The sequence below is a fragment of the Podarcis muralis genome, chromosome W, assembly GCF_964188315.1.
Source record: "Podarcis muralis chromosome W, rPodMur119.hap1.1, whole genome shotgun sequence".
Lineage (NCBI taxonomy): Eukaryota > Metazoa > Chordata > Lepidosauria > Squamata > Lacertidae > Podarcis > Podarcis muralis.
Genome location: NC_135674.1, coordinates 13,856,916 through 13,869,725, shown reverse-complemented (window position 1 = coordinate 13,869,725; position 12,810 = coordinate 13,856,916).

Here is a 12,810-nt window from a genome sequence, read left to right as displayed (position 1 = left end):
CTATCGACAGAGGAGAAAGAAGAAGGAGGAGCAGTGGGAGGAGTAGGTCCTCTAGGGGGTAAGTACCCCAAAGAAAAGGAGGAGAAGAATGGAGAAAAGACGGACGAGGAACAAGAAGAGGAAGAACAAGAAGAGGATAGATTATAAAGAACAAATAAATTAAACCAATTTTAATCAGGAGTTCACCATGGCGTTGAAATTATGGAATTGGAACATCAATGGAATGAACGATAGGAAAAAACAAAATAAAATTGAACAACATTTAAAAAAGAAAAATTTGGATAACATCTGTCTTCAAGAGACACACGTGGCAAAGAAACATAGAAAATTTTTGATCAATAACAGATTAGGAAATGAATTTATATCTTCTGACAAAGGGAAAAAGAGAGGGGTTGTATTAAATGTAAGCAAAAAAATTGAAGCTCAGCAAATCTTTAAGGATGAAGAAGGAAGAATAATTGCAATTCAGGTCAAATGGCAAGGCAAAAAATTAATAATTGTCGGGATCTATGCACCTAATGGAAATAAGACTGATTTCTATAAAAATCTGGAAGAAAGATTGTTTGAATATATGGATCAAAAAATCATACTAATGGGAGAAATGAACGGAGTAGTTTCAATGGAAATGGACAGATTAAGAGATAAAGAAGTTAGTAAAGAAGGAAAACTACCCAAGACTTTATTTTCAATGATGAAAAACTGTAATTTAATTGACGTTTGGAGGCTTAGACATCCATTGGAGAAACAGTTCACATTTTATTCGGAACCAAATCAGTCAATGTCAAGAATAGATCAAATTTGGATCTCGAATGAACTAACTCCAAAAATTCGGCAAATTGAAATCCAGCCAAGAGTAATTTCAGACCACAATCCAATAAAATTGGAGATCAAAGGTTATGAAGAAAGATCATTTAGATGGAGAATTAACGATTACCTCTTGGATGACCAAAAAATCATACAAGAGGAGCAAAAGAAGTTGATGGAATATTTTATGGACAATATTAACAAAGGCACAAAGATGAGTACAGTTTGGGATGCAAGTAAGGCGGTAATGAGAGGATTCTTCATCCAACAGAATGCGATTAGAAACAAGAACAGAGAGAAAGGAAAGAAGGAAATTTTAAGACAAATAATGGACAATGAACAAAAATTAATCAAGAAGCCGAATAATTTAAAAATAAAACAAAACATCAAAGTTCTGCAAACGCAGTTCGCAATGATAATAAACAAGGAGGTGGAATGGAATATTAAAAAGCTAAGACAAAGAAACTTCGAGTTTGCCAACAAGTCAGGTAAATGGCTTGCTTGGCAAGTTAAGAAAAGAAAGGAACAAAACACAATCAACAAAATTATTGTGGATGGAGAAGAGATTGAGAACCCGAAAAGGCATTAGAAAAGGATTCTTGGACTTTTATAATCACTTGTACAGAAACAGAGAAAAGAACAATATGAAGAGAATAGAAAGATATTTAAAAGAAAAAAAGGTGCAAAAGATCCCGACAGAAAAGAAAGACAGACTGAACACCCCAATTGAGAATGAGGAAATAATAGAGGTCATAAAAGAATTGAAAAAAGGAAAGGCTCCAGGACCAGATGGATTTACAGCCAGTTATTACAAAGAACTGAGGCATACCCTGACGGTACCATTGAAAGAAGTTATGAATAATATTTTGAAGGAAAAAGATATTCCGGAAACTTGGAAAGAAGCCTTCATCACACTTATTCCCAAGCAAGATTCCGATTTAACACAAGTTAAGAACTATAGGCCGGTCTCATTGTTGAATACAGACTATAAGATTTTTGCTGGAATATTAGCAAAAAGATTAAAAAAGGTATTGCAAGAATTTATCCACGATGATCAAGCAGGTTTTCTTCCAGGCAGGCAGATGAAAGATAATGTGAGAAATATAATAAATATTTTGGAATATCTGACTGCTAGGAATGAGAAGCAAGCTATACTAATGTTTGTAGATGCGGAGAAGGCATTTGATAATATATCATGGGAATTTATGTTAAAAAATCTAGAATTTATGGAGGTGGGGAATGATTTCTATAATGGAATAAGGGTGATTTATACAGAGCAAAGAGCTAAATTGATTGTGAATAATGTAATAACAGAAGAAGTGAAGATACTGAAAGGTACAAGACAGGGTTGTCCTCTTTCGCCACTGTTATTCATAATGGTTCTGGAAGTCCTCCTGAGTGCAATTAGACGAAATGAATTAATAAAAGGGGTGACAGTAGGTCAAAACGAATATAAAGTTAAAGCCTTTGCCGATGACCTGGTAATAACGATAGAAGATCCTTTAAATAGTTTAAATGAGGTGCTAGAGGAGATGGAACAATTTGGCAAGGTGGCCGGGTTTATATTAAATAAGAAAAAAACCAAAGTAATGGTTAAGAATATGGACCAGAGTGTAATAGAAGCAATGCAACGAGAAACAGGGATTGAAGTGGCGAAGAAGGTAAAATATTTGGGAATATGGTTAACTTCAAGAAATATTGATTTATTTCAAAACAACTATATACCGGTGTGGAACGGAATCAAAAAAGATCTGGAAGTTTGGGGAAGGATGAAACTTTCTTTTTGGGGTAGAATCTCAACGATTAAAATGAGTGTGCTTCCAAAGATGTTATTTTTGTTCCAAATGATTCCTATAATTAGGGGGGAAATGACCTTCAAAGAGTGGCAAAGAGTAATTTCAAGATATATCTGGCAGGGCAAAAAGCCAAGAATACAATTCAAGTTATTAACAGATGCAAAGGAAAGAGAAGGCTTTGCCCTGCCAGATCTGAAATTATACTACGAAGCGTCTTGTCTCTGCTGGTTAAGGGAATGGATAAAATTAAAAAACAATAAACTGTTAGATTTAGAAGATTTTGATAACAGATTTGGATGGCACGCGTATTTATGGTGGGAGAAGAAGAAAAGTCATAAGGGCTTTGAGAATGACATTTTCAGGAGTTCCATAATAGAAATATGGGATAGGTATAAAAATATAGTAGAACCCAAAGTTCCACACTGGTTGTCTCCATTAGAGGTTATGAGTGTAAAGAAAATTTATATGAGAGGGAATTGGATTACTTACGGAGAATTAATAATTAAAGAAGGGGGGAAATGGAAAATGAAGCCATATGAACAAGTAAAAGAACATGTGTTTGATTGCTTGCATTATTTTCAGGTAAATGAAATGTTTAAAAAGGACTTAAAAGAGAGTGGATATACAGAAAAAGAATCGAAATTTCAAACAGAGATAATAAATACCGTATTTTTCGCCCTATAGGACGCACTTTTCCCCCTCCAAAAATGAAGGGGAAATGTGTGTCAGGGAACTGCCATCGGAAGGACAGGAGGTGGAAGGGCTCACTGAGGTTGAGAGAGACTTAGCAGCTGAAGAGGGAACCAGCAGGGGGAGAGAAGGAACTCCAAGGGAAAGTGAGTCGGAGGGATGGCTCAGAGACACTTCCAGCGAAAACAGTGGGGAGGTTTCAAGACCTCCTATAGGGACACCCACTCCTCGCCGGAAACTGTCGCGCCGAGAGTCCAGAAGACGTGTTTCCGTTAAGGAGCTTTTATGCTGGAAGAGATTCCGTAAGCGCCCACTTTCGGATTCTGCTAGCGACTGACGGAGCCATGCTTGAGGGGCTCCGTCGTAGGCAGAGGTTTGCGGATTTGATCAAACTCTGAGGGACTAGGATTTTACGCACAAGCAGCTCATCATCCCATCACAATGTGTGTGTGTCCTATGGGGCGAATGCAGGCTTTCGCTGAAGCCTGGAGAGCGAGAGGGGTCGGTGCGCACCGACCCCTCTCGCTCTCCAGGCTTCAGGAGAGCCACACCGCCAGCCCCACAAGCTTGGGGGACAGCGGGAGGCGCAGCTCGCATTTCCCGCTGTCCCCCGACTTGGTTAGAAGGCTGGCGGGGGGGGGAGAAGCCTGCTCCTCCCCGTCGCCAGCCCCGCAAACTCGGAGGACAGTGGGAGGCGCAGCGTGCCTTTCCCACTGTCCCCCGACTTGGTTAGAAGGCTGGCGGAGGGCTTCCCCCTCCTCCAGCCCCGCAAGCTCCCAGAGCGATGCCAAAGCTGCACGCAGCTTCGGCATCGCTCTGGGTCCTGTTCTGGGGGCTGGCGTCGGGGGAAGCCCGAGCTTCCCCCGCCCCAGCCCCGTGCCGGGGGGGGGGGGGATAATTTTTTTCCTTTATTCCCCCCCCCCCCAAAAAAAATCTAGGCATGTCCTATGGGCCGGTGCGTCCTATAGGGCGAAAAATACGGTAATGATTATAAGATAATGTCAAAAATGTATAAAATGTTGTTGGAATGGCAAACGATGGATGAGGAGGTAAAGTCGGTTATGATACATTGGGCCAGAGACTTTGGTTATAATATACAATTGGCTGACTGGGAAAAAGTCTGGAACGAAAATATGAAATTTACCGCATGTACGGCGTTAAAGGAAAATATTATGAAAATGGTATATAGATGGTATATAACACCGGTTAAGTTAGCCAACATGTTCAAAACATGTAATAAGTGTTGGAAATGTAAAGAAAAAGAAGGATCTTTTTTCCATATGTGGTGGGAATGTAAGAAGGTAAAGGGTTTCTGGGAAATGATATATAATGAGTTGAAGAAGATGTTTAAATACACATTTGTAAAGAAACCAGAAGCCTTTTTGTTAGGAATAACAGGAAGAGAGATAAATAGAAGGGATTACAAACTTTTCCAATATGCAGTAACAGCGGCAAGAATATTAATGGCCCAAAAATGGAAACAAGAGGAGTTACCAACCCTTGAAGAATGGAGAATGAACTTATGGACTATGCAGAACTGGACAAATTGACTGGGAAGATTAGATATCAACGGGATCACAAGTTCATCGAGGACTGGGGAAAGTTTACAGATTATTTGAAAAGCATATGTGACGAACAGACAACGCTAGTGGGATTTAAAGAGGCTTTGTGAAAGTTACAGATGTATTGTGAAAAAGAAATAGAACTGAAAGGATAATATTAAATGGCAATATTAAATGTAGAGAATGCACAAAAATAGAAAATATGGATGATTGGTGGAGAAGCTGGTGGAAGTCCAAAAAGTTGAAATTTGTGAATATTGTTTGAGGTGGCGAATTTGTAAAAGGAAAATTTTTAATAAAAATTATTATTTAAAAAAAAAAAATTTCGTGGGCTACACAACCCGCAAACATGAACTGTCGGCCCACAAGGGGTGCCTGTTATGGCGAAGCAGGGTCGTTGTTCCCCAGCCCCTCCGCAAAAGGGTCTTCACAGCCCTACACGAGACACACCCAGGGGTAGTGGGAATGAAGGCCCTTGCCAGGAGTTATGTGTGGTGGCTGGGGATCGACGGAGAGATAGAGGCCTGGGTCAAACACTGCCAGGCCTGCCAAGAATCCCGCCCAGATCCCCCAAGGGCCCCAGTCCAGTCCTGGGAGTCCGCCCGAGTGCCATGGTCACACCTGCATGTGGACTTCGCTGGCCCCTTTCAGGGGAAAACATTCTTCATAGTGGTGGACTCCTACACCAAATGGCTGGAAGCTGCACTGGTACCGTCCACTTCCACGTCCGCAGCCATCCGGGTACTACGCAGGCTGTTTGCAACCCACGGGCTCCCTGACACTCTCGTCTCAGACAACAGAACCGCATTTACGTCAGGAGAATTCCAGACCTTCACAGCGCAGAACGCCATCCGCCACATCCGCTCGGCGCCATTCCACCCTGCCAACCAATGGCCAAGCAGAGCGCATGGTGCGGACCACCAAGGACACCCTCCGCCACATGACGCAAGGGTATTGGGAGTACCGCCTTGCCACATTCCTTCTAGCACAGCACAGCACCCCCAGCTCAGTGACTGGCCGGAGCCCCACTGAACTACTAATGGGCCGGTGCCTTGCAATCAGACTGGACCGCCTTCACCCCGACAGAGCTCAGGATGAGGTAGTGGTAGGGGAAGGCAGGAACCCCCAGACCTTGGTGGCCCAGGACCCAGTGTACACAAAGAATTTGGGGCAGGCCCGGCATGGGTACCTGCCGCTGTCACCAGGGTCACTGGCCCCGTGCCGTACAAGGTGCTAACGGAGGGTGGGGCAATGCTGGCGCCGCCACTGCGACCAGCTACGGCGACGATTCCCGGGAGAAAACCAGGAGGAGGACAGGTCAGAGGAGTCCCAAGGGAACAGTGGGGCAGTGAGGCCCGTAGAGCAGGAGGGGCCAGCAGGGGAGGCAGAATCAGTAAATACAGAGAGGACCCGCGAGGCTGAAAGGACACTGGAACCACAGCCACTACTGAGCGAGCCAGTTGCACCAGACCAAACGGCCCCATCACAGCCAGCATCCTCGGATCACGAGCCAGAACCCGAACCCCGGACCAGGGAACACCCCAGGCCGCAACGCATATGTAGGTGGCCGCCGTACCTTGAGGACTATGAATGCAATCTCCCGGGCAGGACTGGAACTTAGAGGGGAGGTGTGTTATGTACTGAGTTGAATAGGATCCAAAATGCAGCAATCTGATTGGCCATAGAACAATAGGATTCAGAATGCAGCAGTCTGATTGGTCCTAGAACAATAGGATCCAGAATGCAGCAGTCTGATTGATCCGCAGGAGCCACCCAATCCAGCTCCAGGTGGAAGTGAATCCGCATCCTGATTGGCCTACAGGAGAATCCCGGAATTAGCCAATCACGTGGGGCCCATTGTGTAAATAATGTATATAAAGCAGACAGTTTGGGGGAACTTCCGTTCCTCGCTACTATGAGCTGAATAAAGAGCATGAAATCCACACTCGACTCGGAGTATATTTCAGCTTCACTGATGTGGTCCAAAGGAAAGCAGAGCAATACATTTGGCACCAGCTTGGCTGCAGGAGTTGCTTGAAGGAGGCGTAAAAGACACCATCTAACCATCTTAGGGACTCCACCCAGGATTTGCGTAGGGTTTACTCCTTAGCTTTTTCTTCTCCCAAAGATGGCCCACAAGGCAGCAGGTAAAGATCTTTCCTTGGGGTTTACTCTTGAAGGCTTTCTTACAAATGACTATAGTCACAAGGTAGCAGAGGTTCAGGATCAGAGTTTTCCTTCTCCTATATGAGCTGCCTTCCCAGGTTGACATACCCCATCAGCCCCTCACTTCCCTCTACATCACATGCAGAAACCACCTTTTTTGACTGTTAGACCCACTATTGGTCTCATCTGCTCAATCTGCGGGAGCTTGTCTTTGCATGCAGGAAAGTCCCTAACTCACTGAAGGTTTGAGACCCCTTGGCTGCCCTTAGCTGGCCAGTCAAAGCCATTCTGGGAGTGTGCCTACTGTCACATGCTGACAGCTTCTAGGAGACACAGGTAAGAACTTAGTGCAGGGGCAACCAAAGGTGGAGAAACTGCCCAGGAGCATGACATGTCCCCTGCCAGAGGTCCTGCCTCTCCCCTAACACCCCATACACAGGCAGCAAATGGCAGCCACCAGCTGCTCAGAGCTGCAAAGGAGCTCCTTTTAAGTCCCACCCCCCCCAGTAAATGTGCAAAAAGGGGGCAATCTCATCCGCAACCTGCTGCCTCCAAATTCAGGTAGTTTTCCCTCATAGTTCTGATCAGCTGGTGACTAGAATCATAGAATCATAGAGTTGGAATAGACCACAAGGGCCATCGAGTCCAACCCCCTGCCAAGCAGGAAACACCGTCAGAGCACTCCTGACATATGGTTGTCAAGCCTCTGCTTAAAGACCTCCAAAGAAGGAGACTCCACCACACTCCTTGGCAGCAAATTCCACTGTCGAACAGCTCTTACTGTCAGGAAGTTCTTCCTAATGTTTAGGTGGAATCTTCTTTCTTGTAGTTTGGATCCATTGCTCCGTGTCTGCTTCTCTGGAGCAGCAGAAAACAACCTTTCTCCCTCCTCTATATGACATCCTTTTATATATTTGAACATGGCTATCATATCACCCCTTAACCTCCTCTTCTCCAGGCTAAACATGCCCAGCTCCCTTAGCCATTCCTCATAAGGCATCGTTTCCAGACCTTTGACCATTTTGGTTGCCCTCCTCTGGACACGTTCCAGTTTGTCAGTGTCCTTCTTGAATTGTGGGGCCCAGAACTGGACACAGTACTCCAGGTGAGGTCTGACCAGAGCAGAATACAGTGGCACTATTACTTCCCTTGATCTAGATGCTATACTCCTATTGATGCAGCCCAGAATTGCATTGGCTTTTTTAGCTGCCACGTCACACTGTTGGCTCATGTCAAGTTTGTGGTCAACCAAGACTCCTAGATCCTTTTCACATTTACTGCTCTCAAGCCAGGTGTCGCCCATCTTGTATTTGTGCCTCTCATTTTTTTTGCCCAAGTGCAATACTTTACATTTCTCCCTGTTAAAGTTCATCTTGTTTGTTTTGGCCCAGTTCTCTAATCTGTCAAGGTCGTTTTGAAGTGTGATCCTGTCCTCTGGGGTGTTAGCCACCCCTCCCAGTTTGGTGTCATCTGCAAATTTGATCAGGAAGCCCTTGAGTCCATCATCCAAGTCGTTGATAAAGATGTTGAATAAGACCGGGCCCAAGACAGAACCCTGTGGCACCCCACTAGTCACTCTTCTCCAGGATGAAGAGGAACCATTGATGAGCACCCTTTGGGTTCGGTCAGTCAGCCAGTTAAAAATCCACTGAGTGGTAGCATAGTCAAGACCGCATTTTACCAGCTTCTTTACAAGAATATCATGGGGCACCTTGTCAAATGCCTTGCTGAAATCAAGGTAGGCTACATCCACTGCGTTCCCTTCATCTACCAGGCATGTAATTCTGTCAAAAAACGAGATCAGGTTAGTCTGACATGACTTATTTTCCAGAAATCCATGCTGACTATTGGTGATCACAGCATTCCTTTCTAGGTGCTCACAGACTGTTTGCTTAATGATCTGCTCCAGAATCTTCCCTGGTATTGATGTCAGACTGACTGGGAGATAATTATTTGGGTCCCCTCTTTTCCCCTTTTTGAAAATAGGGACAACATTTGCCCTCCTCCAATCTGCCGGGACTTCGCCTGTTCTCCAGGAATTCTCAAAGATGACTGCCAGTGGTTCTGAGATCACATCTGCCAGTTCTTTTAATACTCTTGGATGCAGTTCGTCTGGCCCTGGAGACTTGAATACATCTAAACTAGCCAAGTATTCTTGTACTATCTCCTTAGTTATTCTGGGCTGTGTTTCCTCTGCTGAATCATTTGCTCCAAATTCTTCAGGTCGGGCATTGTTTTCTTTATCGGAGAAGGCATTGAGGAGTTCAGCCCTTTCTGTGTCCCCTGTTTGCATTTCACCATCTTCTCCTCTGAGTGACCTCACTGTTTCTTTGTTCTTCCTTTTGCTATGGACATACCCATAAAAGCCTTTTTTGTTGCTTTTAACCTCTCTAGCAAGCCTGAGTTCATTCTGTGCTTTAGCTTTTCTGACTTTGTGTCTACATGTGCTGGCTATTTGTTTGAATTCCTCTTTGGTGGTTTCCCCCCTTTTCCATTTTTTGTACACATCCTTTTTAAATCTTAACTCAGTTAAAAGTTCTTTAGATAGCCACCCTGGCTTCTTTAGGCACCGTCCATGTTTCCGTCTCATTGGTATTGCCTGAAGTTGTGCTTTTACTATCTCCCTCTTAACAAACTCCCAGCCATCATGAACTCCCTTTCCTTTTAGTATCACTGTCCATGGGATCTCACCCAGCACTTCCCTAAGTTTTATGAAGTCGGCTTTCTTAAAGTCAAGAAATTGAGTCCTAGTATGCTTGGCTGCTCCTTTCCGCTGTATAGTAAACTTCAGAAGAGCATGATCACTCGCGCCTAATGATCCTTCCACTTCTACCCCACTAACCAGGTCATCAACATTGGTTAGGACCAGATCTAAAATGGCTGTTCCTCTTGTTGCTTCTCCCACTTTCTGGACAATGAAGTTGTCTGCAAGGCCAGTGGGGAATCTGTTTGACCTTATGCTCTTGGCTGAGTTTGACATCCAACAAATATCCGGGTAATTGAAGTCCCCCATTACTACTATCTCCCTTCCTTTTGCATGCTTGGCCATCTGTTCCAGGAAGGCATCATCTATGTCCTCCGTTTGGCTTGGGGATCTATAGTAAACTCCCACAATGAGGTCTCTGTTATTCTTCTCTCCCTTAATTTTGACCCAAATGCTCTCACTTTGGCTTTGAGGTTCTAAATCTTGGATCTCTTCACAGGTATACACATCCCTGACATATAACACCACTCCTCCTCCTTTCTTGTCTGGTCTGTTTCTCTGAAATAGATTGTATCCCTCCATTATTACATTCCAATCGTGGGACTTATCCCACCAGGTTTCAGTGATGCCTATTATGTCATATTTAGTTTGCTGTACCAAGACCTCAAGCTCATCTTGTTTATTTCCCATGCTTTGCGCATTAGTGTACAGACATTGAAGTCCATTAATCATTCCCCCGTGTCTCTTATTTAAGGATTTTTTCCTCCCACCAGTAGGTCTGCGTGCTGTTTGCTCCATTTGGTCTATGACATTTGGATGATCATCTTCATCAATTGATAGACTCCTACCTTCAGGAGCACTGTCTCCCTCCCCCACATTAGTCAGTTTAAAGCCCTCCTGATGAGGTTTCTGAGATTTTTGGCAAAAACATTCCTCCCAACCGCTGTGAGGTGCAGCCCATCGCTTGCCAGAAGTCCATCTTCAAGAAACTGCAGTCCGTGATCTAAGAATCCAAACCGTTCCTGTTTACACCATTTGCGAAGCCAGCTGTTCACTTCCACTATTTTTCCCTCTCTCCCTGGGCCACGTCGTTCAACTGGGAGGACAGATGAGATGACAATTTGTGCATTTAATTGCTTCAATTTCCTGCCCAGAGCCTCGTAGTCTCTTTTGATCTTCTGGAGGCTATTGCTTGCAGTGTCATTGGTTCCCACATGAACCAAGAGGAAGGGGTATTTGTCAGTGGGTTTTATGATTCCTTGCAGTCGTTCAGTTACATCTTGGATCTTAGCCCCGGGGAGACAGCACACCTCCTGAAACATCTTGTCAGGCCCACAGATCACTGCTTCTGTTCCCCTCAGTAGGGAATCCCCTATCACCACTACATGCCTCCTCTTAGGTTTGGTCGGGGTTCTTCCGTGAGCTGTCCGTTCCAAGGTTGCCTGCACATTCCCTGAGGACTGACTTTGCTGCTCGTCTTCATATACCTGATCGACTGTAATGAGGGAGAGATCCTCAAATGGAGCCTGTTCTTCGTCTTCCATGCTAGGGGAGAGGACTTCAAAGCGATTGTGTATTTCTAAACAATCAGAGCGAACCCTGGGCCTCCTACTTCTTTGAGTCACGTTTCTCCATATATCTGGCACCTGTGTTGGTGAACTAGCCTCCTTCTCAGGGGTGTCCCCTGTCTCCTCCTTGGTGGAGACGGTGTTCTCTGTTGCTTCCAAGAAGAGCTCCAGCTCTCTAATTCTTTGGAGCATAGCTACACGTTCCTCCAGTTGCTGGACTTTGTCTTCTAAGAGGGCAATCAACATACAATTGCTGCAGGTAAAGCTGCCTGCAACCTTTGGCAAGATGGCAAACATTGCGCAGGAACCGCAGGCGACTGCAGCTGTTCCCTCACCCTCCATCTTGAAAACGTGTCGTTGGGGGTGGCTACAGTGGTCCTCCATCTTTAAAAGCGTGAAGACAGGACAAATAACCCCACACAAAAAACCTAGGTCTCGCCCAACAAACGTTTGAGACTAGCTCCCCTAAATCTAAAAGATGGATCAAACTGCGCACGCTGCCAAACTGCGCGCACCTGCAAGCTCTGATAAGCTCCTCCCACAGCTAATCACCTGACTCAACAGAAACCCTGCCCCCTCTGATCTTTGCACAGGGAGAGCAGCTAATCAGCCACAAAGAAACACACACACAAGAAAACCCTTTTGCTCCTCCTTCAGCCGCTGCCCTGCAAGCTCTGATAAGCTCCTCCCACAGCTAATCACCTGACTCAACAGAAACCCTGCCCCCTCTGACCTTTGCACAGCAAGAGCAGCTAATCAGCCACAAAGAAACACACACACAAGAAAACCCTTTTGCTCCTCCTTCAGCCGCTGCCCTGCAAGCTCTGATAAGCTCCTCCCACAGCTAATCACCTGACTCAACAGAAACCCTGCCCCCTCTGACCTTTGCACAGCAAGAGCAGCTAATCAGCCACAAAGAAACACACACACAAGAAAACCCTTTTGCTCCTCCTTCAGCCGCTGCCCTGCAAGCTCTGATAAGCTCCTCCCACAGCTAATCACCTGACTCAACAGAAACCCTGCCCCCTCTGACCTTTGCACAGCAAGAGCAGCTAATCAGCCACAAAGAAACACACACACAATAAAACCCTTTTGCTCCTCCTTCAGCCGCTGCCCTGCAAGCTCTGATAAGCCTCTCCCACAGCTAATCACCTGACTCAACAGAAACCCTGCCCCCTCTTAACTTTGCACAGGGAGAGCAGCTAATCAGCCACAGAGAAACACACACACAAGAAAACTCTTTTGCTCCTTCTTCAGCTGCTGCCCTGCAAGCTCTCCTATTATTTTCTTTCCCCCAGAATTCCCTGAATAAAAAAGATGTTTGCCCTAGCCCTATGTTCTATGTAACTTGAAAGCTCTTATGCTTAACACTCTTGCCCCTCAGCCAACCCTAATAATGAAGGAATGGGTTTCCCAAACCCAAAACTGACTGTGCAGGCATTTTTAAACTGCACCAAAATCCCCATTTCTCCTTAGCTAAAATGCATAAACTTTAGCCGTTGAGCAAATGCAAAACAAGA